The sequence below is a fragment of the Chrysochloris asiatica genome, unplaced genomic scaffold, assembly GCF_000296735.1.
Source record: "Chrysochloris asiatica unplaced genomic scaffold, ChrAsi1.0 scaffold00003, whole genome shotgun sequence".
Lineage (NCBI taxonomy): Eukaryota > Metazoa > Chordata > Mammalia > Afrosoricida > Chrysochloridae > Chrysochloris > Chrysochloris asiatica.
In genome coordinates, this window is record NW_006408521.1 from 9,508,766 (window position 1) to 9,528,799 (window position 20,034).

General features: G+C 37.8%; 1 protein-coding gene across 2 annotated transcripts in view; it reads right to left on the reverse strand.

Annotated features, from left to right (window-relative positions):
* Nucleotides 1-20,034, reverse strand: part of PRKG1 (protein kinase, cGMP-dependent, type I) — a 1,720,113-nt gene that overhangs the window by 973,833 nt on the left and 726,246 nt on the right. The window lies entirely within an intron of this gene.

Sequence of the window (20,034 nt, forward strand, 5' to 3'; positions counted from 1 at the left end):
ACAGCAATAATATATATATATATATATACACACAGTTATGGGCGCAATCCCACTTTTCTTCCCAGCCCTGTTTAGCTCGTCTACGTATCCTCTGTTACATTACTGTTCTCAGGATTGTTTAGAGTATTGACTTACATTGTGCTCCTCCCAGCATCTTCCTTGATTATATTGTTTTGTTTTTCCCCTTACTGCTTATTACTTTATCTTCACATTCTTAAGGGACATACATTATTTGAGAGGTCTGATAAGGTACTTGAAAACATATATTGAAGGCATATAAAGGTTTAAAACATTTCTTACATTAATGTATAAGAAGATATTTTGATGCTAAGGATACATGAACATGTAATATCAATATTATGAGTAGGAAAAAATATTAAACATCTCATACTATTATATAAGTACTATTTGTTGTTTAGTGCCATTGAGTCGTTCTGACCCATAGAGACACTATATAGGGTTTCCGAGGAGCAGCTAGTGAGCTTGAACCACTAACCTTGCAGTTCAAATGGGTTTGTAGTCTGGCACATTAACCCACAGCTATATAAGTAGTAAGTATCCATTATTTTCAAATTAGTTAAAAAGAAATAATGCACACAAACAGGAGAGAAATAAGAAATGGATAAAATCAATAAAGGGCTTTATGATTCATAAGGTTGTTAGATTAAACAATAACCTATAAAGTGGCAGATTCCATCCTTTACATTTTCAGCAATGCTTTATAAAGTACTTCTGCACTGATAATTGGGTTTTTAAAAAATTAAAGCTACACAACATTTCCCAAGGCTGTAGTATTTATGCAAATAGATTGCAAATTCTTTCTTCTAGGGAGGGGCTGCTGGGTTTGAATCTCTGACTTTTTTTTGTTAGTAGTCATGCATTTAACTGCTGCATCACAATGTAGTGACAGTGGTCAGGAAAGGAGGAAGTGACATCTGTTCAGAGATCTGAATGGAATGAGGGGTTAGCCTTGCAAAGGCACAATGGAAGATTATTTCAGAAAGGGGACTGCAAGTATATGGTCAGGGATTGCAAAGAAGCTGAGCGGATCGATAAGGAAGTGAGCAGGCATCATGAGATGCCAGATCGGGAAGAGCTTTGCAGGTCAAAGTCAGCAGTTAGTGCTCTAATCTGAATGTGACCGGCATCACTGAAGAAGTTCAAGCAACAGATGAGATCTGATTTAATGTTTTAAAATAAGACGAGCTGCAGTATTTAAAAAAAGGGACTATAAGGCAGCCAGAGTGAAGCAAGGAGGCTATATGTGATAACATAAGCACAGAGATAACAGTGGTTTGAAGAGGAGGCTAGAGGTGGAGGTAGTGAAATGTAGTTAGGGTTGGATATATGTGAAATTGAAGACAGAATCAACAGCATTTCTAGTGTGCTGGATGTGGAGGATGCGGAAATGAAAAGAGTCAAGTATGAACATGAACACAAATGGAATGGTGGGGTTATCTACTGAGATGGAGAATCACGGGTTGGGAGACAAATGAACAATTCCTTTGATGTGACTGTCAAGAGAAGCTGCTATCCTGCACTCTGCGTATCAATCCCAGTGCATTTAGTAGAATTGGTCCCAGAACTTTTAGTTATTTTAACACAGTAGGTATAGTCTGTGTAGGGTTTTGTGCATTTGCTTGGGGACCAGCTATACAGACTTGCTTCAGAATTTTTTCTCATCATTCCCTCAAATGTCTAGCTAATTTATTTACTTGTAGTTTGCTTCCTAATGGTTAAGGACCTTCTACCTGTGTGTGGCCTCAGCATGTCTGGTACAATAACTAATCTGGGCTTTAGTCAGCCCACTGCCAGAGTTAGGCACCGGAAGATACAAGGAGAGCTGTACCTGTTGAAACATTTAAGTCTTTCACTTGCACAGAAATTCACCTCTGAATTGGATTGTTTGCACTGCTGAGTATAAATGGGGGAAACTATGAAGGGAAATAGAATGTTCTATTTAAGCCAAGTATTTTTTCAGTAGAAGATGAACAAGTTCTAAAGCATGCCTTAAGTCAATTTTCTTTCAATCTAAAAGAAAATATGCTTAACCCACATTTTCCCAAGCTTGGGTTAGCAGCATAAAAGCTTCACATATTTGCTGTATCCATGTATTACCTATATGTACTTTTCTCTTAAAGTCTGTTCACATTTCAATATTTGAATGAACATTTTATAAGAAACCTTTGCAGCACTACCATAAATGAAAAATAAGCGTTACATGTTATAAAAAGGGGCTAATGATACAAAAATATATGCGATCACATCACTGACTCTGGCTCACTATTTTGTGGTCTTTCCCTTTTTTGAGCAAAGTGATTCTAAAAGCTGCTTCTTATTTGTGTCTGGTTGATTATGAAAACTTCTCTTACATACCGTTTGCTTCCATGATCTTAAAGCAACATTTGAAATTCAATTCCAGGAATATTAAGAAGCTAAGCAGGTTGTATACCCCCATGTTGCATGTTTCTTAACAGCTTGCAAAATGTTGGCCAGCATATCAAAGTTGAGAAACTTACTAAATCATACACTCTCCAAGTCAGCCAACCTAAACATGAACTAAATTTATAGTATGGTCATTTTAAATGTAGGTATTGGCTACCTAAGTGTGACACTGTATGATAAGCACTTGGCTGCTAACCACAGATTGGCAGTTCAAATCTACCAGCCACTCCATGGAACCCCTATACAAGGTTACTATGAGTCAGAATATAAGGCAGTTAACAACAACAACTTTACTTATGTTAAGGAGCTCTGGTAGGGTAGAGATTTATGAATTGAACTGCTAACATCCAGGTCAGCAGTTTGAGTCCACACTAGAAATCCTGTTGATTCTGTCTTCAATTTCACATATATTTAACCCTAACTACATTTCTCTTGGGAGAAAGATTATGCTTTCTACTCACTATGAGTTGGAATTGACTCCACTGGTGGTGAAGGTTGGGTGTTGTCAAGTTGTTTCCAACTCATAGTGACACTGTATAGGGTTTCCACAAGTGACGCATGGGTTTGAACTGCCGAACTTGCAGTTAGCTGTCTTGTGCTTATCCTAAAATGCCAGATCAGGACTCCGAAATGAGGCAGGGACAGGAGGAGAGAGAAGGAAAATAATTTTCCCTGAGCATTTGTAACAATGACTGTAAAGAGTCTGTCAAATAGAAATTGTTAAGAGAAAGCATAGTGTTAGTATGCTGAGCAAAATGAAAAACTATATAATTGACATTTATACTCAACTAATGCTTAGCATCAGCAAATGTTCAGGAATAATCTAAACTCATGAGGAATAAAAATGGCAGAATGGAACTGAGTTTAACTGAAATTTTTGGGTTTAAATCAGGTCTGTAAACTATGAACACCAGGCAAAATGTCCAATTGTGTGTTTCCACATGTGACATATGAGCTAAAATTTTTTCTACATTTTTAAGTACTTGAACTAAATAATACTAGGCAGTTACAAGAAAATTATGTAAAACTCAAATTTCAGTATTTACAAAAAGCGTTTTATAGGTACATAGGCATATTCCTTTTAAAAGTGTATTATCTATGGCTGCATTTTTTTAAAAATGCAACACAGAACAGTTGCAACATAGAGAATATGGTCTGTTTAAAATTTTAACTTTAAGAAAAGCTTGCCAACTCTTAGCTTAAATCATTAAACCATTTCCCCCTGATATTAAGTTTCTTATAAATGCTGACTAAAACACATGATAAAACTTTCTGAACTATGAAAATCATTATTAGAAAACAATTTTAAAGTTATAGCTTATAAGATTTGATTTTCCCTGTTTGGAGACAATGACAACCATCTTAGAAATCTCTGGGAAAGGAGAGACAAGGTCTGGTCACATATCTTTCATTATCTACCTATGTTAAGTGAGACAGCCAGACATTTGGGGTCTGCAAACTCACCAGCCGCTCTTTGGAAACCCTATACAGGGTTGTTATGGGTCAGAACTGACTTGACGGCACTTAACAGCAACAATTAATCTATAATGAATCTTGGTAAAGTGGAGGGTAAGCCAAAAAGAAGGTGACTCCAATGAAATGGATTGGCACAGTGGCAGCAACAATGGGCTCAAAGACAACAACAGCTGTGAGGATGGTTCAGGGCCCAGCGGCGTGTTGTTCTGTTGTGCATAGGGTCACTATGGGTTGAAACTGACTCGACAGCACCTAAAAACAATAACAATTATTCTATAAAGCAAAGGTATGGGGTTAGATTATTACCAGGGGCCATTCTAGAGTTAGGACTAATTATGGAGAATATGAATTAAGAATGAAGCAAACAAAACTAGTGATGAAGACCACTGACACTGTCTTCTTGTGGACCAGTTCTGAGCGCTGACCTCAAGGAAATCTGCTTAGCACACAATAAGCACTTAGATATAAAAGATATCTGGCTGAGGTGAATACAAAACTCACTGAAGGAGTCAACCCTATTGCTCTCAGCCATGGTCTCACAGTAGGGCTTGACAAGTAGGGCTATTCCCCAAGGAAGCCCAGGGTCCTTCCACAGAAAGACTGCAACAGACCTCTCTTTGTTGTTGTTGTTGCCATGTGAATGAAAAGACTGAATTTCAGCCTCTAATTCCAAACATCACTATTTTTAAAAGCCCCAAAGCAATTGCCACGTGAAAAGTTATCACATGCCCCCCAGGTTCACAGTAGACAGTGAGGATCATTCACAGTTATCTCAACATTAAAGACAGTGTTTCAGGGCAAAACGGTTTGGAAATACTTCACAATGAAACATTCTTTTGACCATACAAATGTATCAGTGAAGGACAAGATTATTTAAATAAGATTACCATGACAAAGTAAATTTTCTTTTTCTCAGTTTTTAATAAATGGAGTAATAATCCAAGTGCAACCACTGCCTGTATAAGCACTAAAGTTTCTAAGGAGGCAATTTGTACAAGAATATATCACCTTGGCAACAACACATTCCAGAATTGCTGTGATTGACACTGGTGTAAAATTCTAACAAAAATAGTTACTTTTTTCAATGCTCCGATATGTTGATTAAAGGGTGGGGCTGAGGTAAACGATTTCTGAACACTCAATCAATGGCTGTGAAACCTTAGATTTCAACTGACTCACACGGAGCACATTTTCATCGGGGATTTTACATTCTCTGCACAATATCCAAATCTTCATTCAAAAAGGAAGGATTTGAACATGAAGGTAGAGTTAAGAAGGATACTAGAGCTGCACAAAACAATCTACTTGGAAGAATCAGACTGAATCGCTTCTGTCTCAGCGGACTGCTTCCACATCACAGACTCCCACAGGAAGGCAGGAAATCGATTTCATTACCATGCAGAGTTTTCAAACACAGCCCTTTAAACCATTCAACATCAGATTTAAATTTCCCCAAGTATTTACAATTGGTCCATCTCAGTACTTATGTGATGATTTTCAAGTTTAATTTGGAAAAAGGAAAAAAAAAAATCCCAATTTGGAGACAGGTGTCAAATATAATACAATGATATTCCACAGGGTGTTCAATGTTGTGTGTGAAAACGGTTCAAAGACTAATGGTTCTACACTAATGTACAATGAAAAGATTTTCTGAAATTATCCATCATCTCAGGATGCATTAACAAATACAATCATTAATTTTTTTAGGATTAAAAAAAAAGCCACTTCTGGATTAAACTAGCAATAACGAGAAATAATATTCTAAAAAGGGATAGAAAATTTCTCTTTCTCTTAAGACCCCACTTGTTGGCTATAAATGAACTTTTCTTCCTCCCATGCAGCATCAGAATAGTATATTAATTAAATGATCATAAAGAGAAAAGCAGCTATAGTATTTTGCATACCAAAGAGCTCAAAAGATTTTCACAGCTTTATGGTAAATGCAGAGGAGTATAAAAAGAGCAACTTAAAAAATTATTCACACCACTTTCATTTATAATACTGAAATGACTAATTACTTGCAAGTTCTATTTATAAGAACTCCCTTGATGAAACTCAAGTATTTTATAGATCTCTCAAATTGATCTTTGCCATTTTACAGATGTTAAAATTATTTGTAAAATTAGAATTCAATTTTACAGATTATAAACAGATGCAAAGAGAAGTGAACTAGAGCATCTGAATAAAGAATAGAATTTAGAAGAGAATTCAGTTGTGTTCTATCTCCTAGGCCAAATTTGCCATTGTTTTAAAGAATGTTTTAGGTTGGTAGAAAGTAATTCATAATGCTCAATCTTAGGCACTTTCAACAACTAATTTATACACAGATTATGTGGCCTTACTACTTAGTCAAAGGAGTCCTTTAGTGACACTGTAAGATAAGCACTGGACTACTAACCACAAGGTTGTCAGTTCAAACCCACCAGCCACTCCTCAGAAACCCTAGATAGGGTTTCTCTGAGCTGTGAGTAGAAACTGACTCAAAAGCACTCAACAACTGCCGCTATGCCAAAATCTAATATTTACAAAATATTAAAACTGAAGCCACCTTCCATATCAATCATAAGTGTGGAAAAAACATTGAGTGATTATTTATTCCATTGCTTCTTTTTATTTAGTCATCAAAAATGTATCATGTACCTACCATATGTCAGACCATGTGCTAGGCACTGTTGTTGTTAGGTGCCTTGTGGGTTTTAACTTAGAGCGACCTTATGCACAACTAAGCTGACCATTCCTCTGTCCTGCACCATCTTCACAACTGTTATGTTTGCACCCACCCATTGTTGCTTCCACTGTGTCAATTCATCTTGTTGGGTGTTTTCCTCTTTCATTTATCCTCCACTTTATCAGTCATGATGTTCTTCTCCAGGGACTGGTCCCTCCTGACAGTATATCCAAAAAACAAAAACAAAGTCTCACTATCCTCACTTCTAAGGCGCATTCTGGCTAAACTTCTTCCAAGAGAGATTTGTTTGTTCCTCTGGCAGTCTATGATACTTTGAATACGCTATTGTTGTTTGTTGTTAAGGCTGTCAAGTCAGTTTCGACTCATAGTGACTCTGTATAGGGTTTGTGAGGAGCAGCTGGTGAGTTCAAACTGACAACCCTGCAGTTCAAATCGACCTTCCAGTCCAGTGCATTAACCTGCAGCACCAAACCAGGACTCTTTCAGTACTGTTTACCAACACCATACTTCAAATGCATCAATTCTTCTAAGGTCTTCATTATTATTTCATATGCATGTGAGGCTATTGACAATACCATGGCTTGTGTCAGGCACACCTTAGTTCTCAAACAGGTATCTTAGCTCTTAAATGCTTTAAAGAGGTCTTGTGCAACAGATCTGTCTAATGCAATATGCCCTTTGATTTACTGGCTGCTGTTTCCATGAGTGTTGATTGTGGATCCAAGCAAAAAAGTCAATTTCAATCTTTTCTCTTTTTATCATAATGTTATTTGTTGGCCAGTTTTGAGGGTTTTTGTTGTCTTTACATTGAGGTGTAATCCATACTGAAGAATGTAGTCTTTAATCTTCAAGAACTCTGCCTTCAACAAGCAAGGTTGTGTCATCTGCATATCACATGAGTCTTCTTCCACTACTGATGTCAAGTTCTTTTAAATAGAATCAGACTTCCCAGATTAATTGCTCAGCATATAAAATGAATAAGTATGGTGTAATGTTATAGTCCTGACACACACCATTCCTGATTTTAAACCATTCAATATTCCCTTGTTCTATCTGAATGACTGGCACATAATCTATGTACAGGTTCCTCATGTGGACAATTAAGTGTCCCGTAATACCATTTCTTTGCAATGTTATTCATTGTTTGCTATGATCCACACAGTCAAATGCCTCTCCATGGTCAATAAGGCACAAGTAAGCATTTTTCTGGTATTCTCTGCTTTCATCTAAGATCCATCTGATGTTAGCAATGACATCCCTATGACATTCTAAAGAATCAAGTTTGAATTTCTGGTAGTTTACTGTCAATTCATTTCTGAATTATCTTCAGCAAAATTTCCTGCTAACATTTCTGAATTATCTTCAGCAAAATTTACTTGCAGAAGATATTAACAATTTAGATGATCTTCTCATTCTATTGGGTCACATCTGTTTGGAATGGACACAAATATAGATTTCTTCCAATCAGTTGGCCAGGCAGCTGCCTTACAAATTTCTTGACATAGTCAAGTGAGAGCTTCCAGTGCTGTATCAGTTTGTTGATACATTTCAATGTTTAGTCCATCAGTTCTCAGAGTCTTGTTTTTGCCAATGCCATCACTGCAGTTTGGACTTCTTCTGTTAGTACCATTGGCTCTTGATCATATGCTACTTCTTGAAATGGCGGAACATAGATCATTTCTTTCTCGTATAGTGACACTGTGTATTGCTTCCATATTCTTTTGATGTTCCTGCATCATTCAATATTTTGCCTATGTTGTTGTTAAGTGCTGTTGAGTTCGTTCCAACTCAGAGCGACCCTGTATAGGGTTCAAGGAGCAGCTGGTGACTTTGTACCACTGACCTTGCAGTTCACACTGACCTTGCCGTTGAGTGCTTATCCTACAGTGCCATACTAGGACTCCGTATTCTGTCCACAGTATCCTTCAAATTCAAGGCTTGAGTCTTTTCTTCAGTTCTCTCAGCTTGGGAAATGGTGAGCATGCTTTTGGTTTTCTAACTCCAGGTCTCTGCAAATTTCATTATAATACTTTACTTTGTCTCCTCGAGCTAGGAGCTGGAAAATCAATAAATGGCAAAGCACGCATGACCCTTAGCCACATTTGCTTTCAATTACAACTAGAGTAAATTAAATACCCTCCTGGCATAGCACTGTAGGATAAGCACTAGACTTCTAACTGTAAGGTTGGTGTTTCAAATCCACCAGCTGCTCCTTAGGAACCCTAGACAAGATCACGATGAGTCGGAACCAGCTTGACATCACTGAAGGTCAACAAAGAGCAATGACTTCAGACTTCATTATATATTTATGTCTAAAGACACTTTGACACTTTTCATAAATTCATCTCAGTTTTAACAATCTTCAATAAGCAGGCAATCTGCCACATCTGCTAGTCTTTCATTCTATAATTCCCCCCAGTTATTCTTGCTGGGTATTCCATGGACATAAAAACATGTCAGTATACAAAGACAATGCATGGAATTCTGAGATGAAGCCCTTTGTCTCCAGTTAATTCTGACTCATAGCGACTACAGGATAGAGTAGAACTGCCCCACAGGGGTTCTAAGGCTCTTAATCCTTACTGAAGCAAAACTGTCACACACAGAGTCAGGATGCTCTTTAGATAGGAGGATGGTGAGACTCTGTCTCCTGCACTTTGGACATTATCAGGAGAAGAACATCACACTTGTTGAAATAGAAGGTCAGTAAAAAGGAGACAGCTCACCAGTGACATGGATTGACACAAAGGGTACAATAGTGGCTTCACAGAACAACAATTGTGAGGAAGGCACAGTTCTGGGCAATGTTTCATTCCGCTGTTTAGAGGGTTCTCTAGGAATTGAAACTAACTCAAAGGCACCTAATAATAACATAAACAACTAACAATACAGTACATATAAATTTAATACAGTGTCTTCCCAGTGACTCATGCTTAACTAAGCTTATGATCATCAAGATATTGGAGCAGTATTAACTGTTCTCTAGAATAATTTATGATGCTGAGTAAAAGTTGACTTCTCTGAAGCTAACTAAGACATCTGTAAAAGTAGTACATACTTCATAGGCTTATTATAAAGATTAGAGGCGATAATCAAATACTAATTGTCTGGAAAAGAGTTGTTGTTGGTTAAGTGTCATCAAATTGGTTTAGACTTATAGCAAGCCTGTATAGGGTTTCCGAGAACCGACTGGTGGGTTTGAAGAACCGACTGGTGGGTTTGAAGAGTTAGCAGTCCACTGCTTATCCTATAGTGCCATACCAGGACTTCATATCAACTATAGAATATGAAAGATAAATTCAGAAGTGTAGTTACTTTCAAACGCACAACTTCCGCTTGTGTTGATAGTTTACATTTTTGTATACAGTCTACATTTATGTAGAACAGGGTAGAAATACAGTAAATGGTAAGTTTCTTTTCTTTTTCCCTCCTGGGATGAGATTACAGATTGCTGTGCACTCGTCTAGTTATTCTGTCTTCTGGGACATATTTCTGCTGGTTTTGCTGATGTATGCAACAGAACTTTCCATGTTCAGAAAAAGGAGATGGATCATTAGTTAAAAATAGCTAGCTTTACTGGTTTTGCATCAATAATGACAAACAGGTGTATTGTACTTTTGAGGGATGAGCTCATACTTAAAGTTTAAGAAGTGTATAATGATATGTCCCAGGATATAAGTTAATAAAGGAATTAGCTGTACTATACCTTTTGTGAATGATAGTATTTCCTAACTTGGGGAGAATGTGGTGGTTGCGATTGTGTGCTACTAAGTCAGTTCTGACTCATAGCAATCCTGCATAGGATTTCAAGACTGTAGATCTCTGAGGAAGCAGAAAGCCTCATCTTTCTCACACTGAGCAACTGGTAGATGTGGCTTTCTGACCTTGCAGTTAGCAGCTCAGTTTGTAACCCTCTATGTTACCAGTCTTCTTAGGGAGAATTTAATTGAAGTTAATTTTCATTTTCTATAAAATAACATTGAATGAAATACAGAGTTTGCTAAAGTAAACCTAAACAATCGAATCCATATTTCCCTTGTTCAGCCCTGTACTTCATACTCCCCACTCCCAGCTTTGCTTCAAATGCAAGACAGTTTTTAGACTACTGGTACCTTGGAAATGGTACAAGCTTAGAGTAACACGGGCTTAATTAGCAATCCTGCTTCTGCCAATTGGTGATTGTGTTATTTCAGGCATGTTATCTTAAGTTTGAGACTTGGTTCCATAAAATATGTAAAATATTGAGCTTATTCATACAGTAGTTGAAAAGTTTATGTGAGGATGTATGTAAAGTATGCAAAACTAGGACCCTTGTCCACAGAATGCCCTAAAAAACTGTTTTTCTACTTATTAATAACCAATGTGACATCTCAAATGCATTATTAAATGGTACATATTGCCAACCTAAAGGAACCCTGATAGCATAATGGTTGTGCATTGGACTGCTGAAAGATCAGCAGTTCAAATCTATCAGTTGCTCCTATAAAGAAAGGCGATGCTTTATGCTCCTGTAAAGATTTACAGGAGTCCTGGTGTGGAACTGTCAGATTAGCACTAGACTGTTGACCACAAAGTTGGTGGTTCAAACCTACTAGCCTCTCCCTGAAAACACTATACAGGGTTGCTATGAGTCAGAATTGACTCAATGGCACTTAACAATTTACATGCTTGGAAACCCTATACATGGTCTCTATGAGTCAGAACCAACTCCTCAGCACACCACCACCATAAGCTGCTCCAAGGAAGACTGAGGAAGCTTTCTGCTCCTGTAAAAAATTACAGTCTCTAAAACACTACACAGGGTCTTTGTAAGTTGAAACTGACTCAACATTCGTGGTTAGCTGGTTGGGCTACCAAACATAGTTCACTGTTTCTTCAAGTTGTATGGCTCTATTTTACCCATAAAATATTGTGAAGAGAATATAAGGAAGGCTTGGTTTTAAATATTTTCCATGTTTCCTGAATTATGAAGCATAGGCTTTCTTCAAAGAGATTCACATAGAGTTTTAGACTTAAAATAAGTTTTTATCCTGAACAATTAAAGCAGGTTAAATTGCATTCCATCTTTAAAATGTTATGTGCAAGAATAATAGCAAAACCATAAGAAATTTCAAATAGCAGATTAGTTAATTTAACAACCAGTCACCCTTGACCAGAATTTATAAGTATGGTGGTAGTGATGGTGGTGGTGACTGTGTGCCACTGAATCTTTTCCAACTCATAGTGATCCTGTATAGGGTTTCCAAGGCTGTAACTCTTTACAGGACCAGAAAGCCTCATCTTTCTCCTGTGGAAGAACCGGTAGAGCCCACCTACTGACCTTGTGGTTAGCAGACCAGCTCGTAATCCACTATGCTAACAAGGCTCCTTACTTAAAAGTGGTGGTGGTAGTTATATGCCACTGAGTTGTTTCCAACTCATAATGACCCTGTGTAGGGTTTCTGAGGTTGTAAAGCTTTACGGGAGCAGAAGGCCTCATCTTTCTCCCGTGGAACACCTGGTAGCTTCAAACTGCTGACTTTGAGATTAGCAGCCCAACACAAACCACTACACTACCTATGTTGTTGTAAACACTATGCTGTTGTTGTTGTTGTTGTTAAGTGCTGTTGTGTTGGTTCTGACCCATACCAACCCTGTAGAGGGTTTGCAAGGAGTGGCTGGTGCAGTTCAAACTAACTTTGCAGTCCAGCACTTTTAACCCAGTGCCACACAGAAGTCCACATTACCAGGACGGAGACATAAAATGAATGAGTCAAATGGCATTTTTATTTTGATACACAAATAAAATTGAAGAGCTCCAGCCAAATTTTCTCTTTGCCATTCTCTCAAATTGTCTCCTAAATACTTGTTGCTTCTACTTTCTCTTCTGCATCTTCTTGCTTACTGTCCTAGTTCAAGCTTTCATTACTTCTTGCCAGCATGCCCCAGTTTGAGGGAGTCTTTGCTTTCTGGCTTCTCAGCATATATACTCAACCTCTGCAATTCATCCTTCACATTGCTGATAGTACAACAAACTTTCTACAAGACAAATCAGATCATGTCAAATGCAGTGTATCTATTCCAAATTTAGCTTTCAAACTGAATGTCAAGGGTACAAAAGAGTCAAACCTTGAAGAGTTAAGCCCTGAAGAGAAGTCAAATTGATATTGTATGACTTGAGTCATTTGCCATTTCCTGAATTGAATACCTAGCAGGAAATACTGACTAAAGCACATGTATGTCATCCTTTAACTCATCTATTTTCAATTACTATCCCAATGTATTTACAAACGCAATCATTACTTACTAACAAACTCTCTAGTCACATAGCGAATAGAAAGTAATCACAACCTAGGAAGTATAAAATTAGTTTACTAAATGTACAAAGCTCTAAAAATTAGATCATTCCTGTCTTTAAATTAATTTAAAGAAATTAATTACAACTATAGACCTGTGAAATAAGAGCAGACATCATGCTTAAGAAAAACAGTGTTGGTAAGTGAAACCTCTTTTCAAATGAACAATTTCATCCATTACCTAATACTGGGTAAAATAAGAAATGTTCATACATACAAGTACATCATCTCTTGGCAGTGGTTTATTATTTTCTACAACTTACTTATCGTCATAACTGTCTTCCTTCAGCTGTTGGTGAGTACTGTGGAGTTGGTTCTGACTCATAGTGACCCTGCACAGGGTTTCCAAGGCTGTAAATCTTTACAGGAGCAGAACACCTCATCTTTCTCCCACGGAACCACTGGTAGTTTTGAACTGCTGACCTTGAAGGTGGCAGCCCAACTGTTAACCACTACGCTACCAAAGCTCCTTCAGCTGACCTGGATATAAAATGATCTTCTATCTACTGAAGACAATCTTCTGTTTCCCTAGCATCTGTCATCTGAATAAAAGTTCTGTGCATATACTCACAGATGCACCCACACATTCTTGCAATATTTGCAACAGATCTGTAAATTTACAAATATTATTCATTTAAGTTTCATTTTGATTAAATTCTGGGTATGAAATGTTTACTGAAATATCGTGAATAGTGTCATTAAATGATAACTACATTTTCCCCAGTTAAAAAATGACATTTTAATTAGTATTAATTACATACTACATGTTACCGGTCCAACTATCATATAAAAAAATTGAGCTTACAACATATAATGAAATCACAAGATCTGAGGTTTCTAATCAATTAATCAAAAATCAGGAGGTTGGATTTTTATTTTCCAAATCAATCCAACAGCTTCAGTAGATGGAGGGTCAGATAATTCTACATCAAAGTTCATCAGAGGGTATCCTTACACTAAGTTGAAAATTGTGTCGGACCTTCATATGGATGTGTTAAGGGAACCTCTTGGAGCTTTACATTTATTTGTTATTGTTTTCATTGAGTGCCTTTGAGTCTGTTCTGACTCATAGCGACCCTATACAGAGTTTCCAAAGAGCATCTGGTGAGTTTGAACCACCAACCTTGTGATTCAAATGGACATCATGGTCCAGTGCTTATCCTAAAGCGCCACCACAGGGGAGGAGAAAGAAAGGAGACAAGGGAGGAGGAAATCTGACATTCAAGCGTCATCTTGGCCAAACTTGAAATTTTTATTTTCTTTTATTATGCCTAAGTCTAATAACGCTAAGAATAAAAGGTCATCTGATCAATGATACTCTTTTCCTCTAATGGTCCCTTTTGAAAACAAAGCAGGCAGTCCCCAGGTTATGAATGGGATTCCTTCCTAAGTGAGTATTCAAGTTGAATTTGAGTTTTGAGTTAAGTCAATTGTTATTTAGCCTTACTCTAGCATAGTGAGAGGATCCAGTGTAGAATAAGCTCTGGATTACTAACTACACAGTTGGCAGTTCACACCCAACAACTGCACTATAGGAGAAACATGAGGCTTTCTGCTACAATAAAGATTTACTGCATCGGAAACCCTATACAGGATCACTATGAGTCAAAACTATAATAAAGATTTACAGCATCAGAAACCGTATACAGGATCACTGAGTCAAAACTACAATAAAGATTTACAGCATCGGAAACCCTATACAGGATTGCTATGAGTCAGAACCACAATAAGGATTGATAGCATCGGAAACCCTACACAGCATCACTATGAGTCAGAACTACAATAAGGATTTATAGCATCAGAAACCCTATACAGGATCACTATGAGTCAGAACCACAATAAGGATTTACAGTATAAGAAACGCTATACAGGATCACTGAGTCAGAACTACAATAAGGATTGATAGTATCAGAAACCCTACAGGATCACTATGAATCAGAATCCACTCAGTGGCAGTGGGTGGGTGGCTTTAGTGCAAAAAAAGGTAAGAAGCAGTAAGTGAAGGCGATTGTGATGGAGACTTTGTTGTGCAAAGGGATCGTGGTCCAATCATTTCATAGTGAAGGCAAATGTAAATAATACTAAAGGGCAATGAGGAATCCTGGTGTGGTACTGTAGAGTAAGCACTGATCTCTTAATGGCAAGGTTGGCAGATTAAGTCCATCAGTCACTCCTCAGAAGCCCTTTACAGGGTCGCTATGAGTTGGAACCTACTTGATGCCAATTAACAATAACAAAGGCAAGTGTGATTTGTCTGTAAGTAGGGTGTTTGTAACCCAGGGACTTACTGTAACACCTTTCTAAGTGGGTCTTTTTACCCTCAATGTCATAACATTGTTGTTAAGTGTCATAAGTCGGTTCTGACTTATAGCAACTCTGTATAGGGTTTCCAAGGAACAGTTAGTAGGTTTGAACCTTTGACCTTGCAGTTAGCAGTCCAGTGAATATCCTACAGCACCACCCCAGAACTCCCAATACCATTATAGTAGTAATCTATTTTAGTAATGAATTGGAGAGCCACAGAGATATTGGCACCAACCAGCTCCTCAAGCCTGATATGTCAGCTCCTGCCATGTGACAACTTCACCGTTGAATCTGACTTCATAGTTCTATGTCATGATCCCAGCTCTAAGTGTTAGATAACTCTGATTCAGAAGAGAACACAATCAATTGGAATAAAATTCCCCAGACAAAAGATAGAGAGAGAGAAAGGAAAAGGAATAGTATAGGCCAATAAAAGCACCGATTCTACTTAACACTGTTTTATCTCAATGTGACCATGGATAATCATGCATAAATTACTCACACTGCAACCAGCATTAGTCTTGATTGCCCAACACGTGTGTTATATGTTTTGTGGGGTGGGAGACAGCTGAGGAAGAGGGAGAGGACATTGTTGCTGTTTGTAATTGTTATCACTCATGATTATGAAGTTGATTTAAAAATACACACAATAAAAGTGGCAAGTGGTTTTAGAAAAAGGGAAGCTAGAAGCATTCCTGTAAGTGTGGTCTAAAACCCATAGAGATTCCAAACATAAGATCCAGATTCTGCAAAGTTAAATATTTTCAAACCTCTCCATTTTTCTATTTGCTCCCTGAAGACGCCAGAGCTTCTTTTATAATTGAGTTGCATCTAAGAGCATAGTTATTTACATGCATTTCAAAATACAGTTACCAAAAATAAAGTAGGTTTATAAGTATTTCTAAAATCCATGCCTGTGAATATATTGTACATATACCCAGTCCTCTCTTATCAACCTGGTTAGGTTCCAAACACCAGGTGATTATGTGAAGATTGTCATTATGCAAATAAGGAAGATTTCCACATCATATTACAATATTGAGGATAATTTCATCATTATATGACTGCCAAATTACACCATTACATAACTACCAAATTACACAAAATTACATCATTATTTAACTACCAAACCACTGAGAATCCAGCCAGCCTAGCTGGCATGTAACCTTGACCATCACAGCCAGCATTACCCTGGCCTCTCACCCTGGCATTCATTACAGCCAAGCATATGCCACTAGTGTGTAAAATATGTAGTAGAGTTTTTAGGATTGTCCTACATGTGAAATGTGGGATGATGAGACAGTTGATAAGCAAGGAGTAAGTGTAGTTACTGCCACAAAGCACTATTGCAGAATTTCTTACAAGAGAGGAAATTATAACAATTCATTATCTTATGTTTCTCCAATAATTAATGTTCTAGAGGCACTACATCTCATTTTGGCACAGGCATCTTTAATTACTACAATCTGATTTTTTTTTTTTTAAATCAAGAAAGAAACAGATACTGGAATACGATGGAATGATTCAGAGGTTTAGGTTCAATTCTTTCCAAATGAAGGCAATCAGAACCTCTTGATTCTGTTACTGACGGAAATCTTGAAGGATGAATTGAACATACACTTACTCCTGCCTAACCTCATTAGTGCACAGCACACAGTATATACTAGAAATGGTTCACCTATAACATCTTGTGCTGTGTGAATTACTTGATATGACCCTCTAGCCTTAGTCTGTAACTGCCACCAAATCACTGAGCTGTTGTCGTTGTTAAGTATCATCAACTCAGTTCTGATCCACAGAGACCCTGGATATGGTTTACGATGAGTGACTGGTGAGCTTGAACCACTGACCTTGTGGTTCAAATTGACTTTGGAGTCCAGTGTGTTAACCCACAGCGCTACACCAGGACTCCCACATTGGGTAGGACTACGCAAATATGAGATGCTTATGGCCCACCAAGAAGATTGGATACCTTATTAATAATGTAAATAAGGTACATGGCACACTTGTGGGGTGGGACCATGCAAATTAGGTGTATGGAACCCTAGTGTAGGGATTAGTCAGTTTTGCCATCCTGGTAGGCTTAAAGTGAGCCATCCCAGAGGTAGGAAGGAGGACCCTGCTTACAACAAGAAAGAAGACCCAGGAGTGGAGCACATTTTTTTGTCCTGAGATCCCTGTGCTGACTCTTCTAGATCCTGGAGAAAGATACTGGAGCTGTGACCCTGAAGACATCAAGAAGTGTTGACTAAGAGGTGGCAGCAACAGGCAGTATAACTGGCACAAGACTGAGTGTAGGTTTCTGTGCCCACAGAGAAAGAAAGCTGAGTGTCCTTGGGAAGGAGGCTTGCTGGCAGAGTCGAGTGCCTCCAGGCATTTATTGGCAGAGCTTTTATAACACTTGCCTGCTCAGGGCAGGGGCCAAGAGGCCAGGCTGCAGAAAGGCATGCCCGTAAGCATAGCTGAGAAGTTTTCCCGATCAAAAAGTGTATCCTGAGCATTTCTGATTCTGAATTGCAACTTGTTGCTTTCCTAGTAAACCCCACAATCATGAATATTATAACTATAACAACAAATCATTGAACCTAGCAGAAAGTTATTACAGTTGATGTAAGAATTAGTAAAAGGGTTGGTGATAGGAGGCATGTCTCATAAGAATTGGCCTTGGGCAGGTGCTGTTGAAGTTACAGGAGGTCAGATACCACTGACACACCATTTCTGCATTTGTGGACCATAAGAAGTACTCTACTCCCATGTCTTTGTCCATTCATTCACCAGTCTACTCACTGTATACGAAGTAAAAAGACTAGACTAGAAACTAGCCTGATAGTCTCATTTATAAAATGAAATGAAGCTATAAATGCTGATTAGAAGAGACAACACCAACATAGTACATCAGCCTGTGTTAGGTACTCAAAAGCACCCTGGTGACACAGTGGTTAAAATGTTAACAGGTCAGCAGTTTGAACCCACCAGCCACTCCATAGGAACAAGATGTGGTAGTTTACTTCTCCCTAAGGAGAAATTTTACATTGTCCTATTGGGTCCCAATGACTTGATGACAATGAGTTTGATCTGTGTTTTAAAAGACACTCAGATGGTGCCATTACATAACCCTACTGACACCTCCTTTCATTTGTCTTATTGCAATTTGTTCCTACAGACACATTTATGGTACACAGTCTAATTGATAGAAATTGAAGCATTGATATTTAATTTAAGTGATAAAATTAAGATTTGAATCTGTTCCAAATTTCTACCATGCTGTTGTTGTTGTTAAGTATCATGAAGTCGGACTGCACTCATAGTGCCATGAAGTCAGACTAGACTTTCAGAGTAGAGGCTGGTGGGTTTACAACACCGACCTTTCGGTTCAAGGTCATTGTGTAGTTGAGTGCTTATACTACAGCACTACACAAAATTGATATCCCAACATAATGCATTAAAATACCAGTGATTCCTTGTATAGTGTTACTTACATACTATCAACTGAAAAATACTTTCATAATAACTATTTATTTAGCTATATATATACATACATAAGGAGGAGTTCTGGTAGTGTAGTGGTTATGAATCGGGCTGCTAACCTCAAGGTCAGCAGTTTGAAACTTCCAGCTGTTCCACAGGAGAAAGATGAGGCGTTCTGCTCCCGTAAAGACCTGTAGCTTCAAAAATCCTGAACAGGGTCATTATGAGTTGGAACCGAATCCACAGTACTTAACAACAACAACATATACATACATACATACATACATACATACATACATACATACATACATACATATGGTGGTGTTGTTAAGTGCTGTCAAGGTGATTCCAACTCACAGTGACCCTGTATTGGGTTTTCCAGGAGCAGCTGGTGAGTTTGAACCATCAACCTTGAGGTTCAAACTGACCTTGAGGTCGAGTGCTTATCTTATGGCGCCACACCAGGATTTTCCTTGAAATTACTGGGCTTCTTTAATGTACTGTATCAATCAGGGCTTATTTTATGTGAATATTCCAACACATTGTTTGAAATAGCTAGTCAAACCATTACAATGTTGTTAAGGAGTCACTAGCTGTAACATTACTAATGAATATTAATGTCCTTATATATTTGGCTGGCAGTGAAATAATAGCAGTTGTCATGTAGCATCAACAATTTTAACTAGGGTACTTTGGAAAGTCATTTAAAATCTGAAATGCTCTTTAGATCACACTCTGTGGTCAACACACTGTCACAAAGTCAACTGTGATCACTGTAGCTACAAGCAAAACCACTGGAATCATGTCATAATCAAGTGGGATTTTAAAACAACTCATTTTTTCCTTCTATTGCTTCTGCTTTGGTACAAGGGAGTTTAAATGCATTCTGATTTGTTAAGTTGTGATAAAGAGATCTATATGAACAAATTTTAATACTTGTCACTCATACTGATCGAAAAGACTAGAATTGGAGGAGAATGAAGAGAGCTAAAATAATGGTACTATGTAAATATTGAAGTAGTTTTCTGTCATTTGAGGCAGGTCCATTATAACAAAAATTTATATCTGTTGGCCAGATCCAGATGAGTGACCAGATCATACAAATATGGAGAAATATTTAAGGCTTTAAACATTGTTACTCTCATTAAAGCAAATGCGACTGCGTTAGGAAATTGTTCAGTGCAATCTGTTGATTTTACAAGCCCATGCCATCAAAATTCATAGAACACTGCACCCATCCCTGGATAGCTTGTCATTAATGCACAACAAGGCACAGCTCTGTCCAGGATTTACTTCAGCTCAAGTAACTGAAGTTAT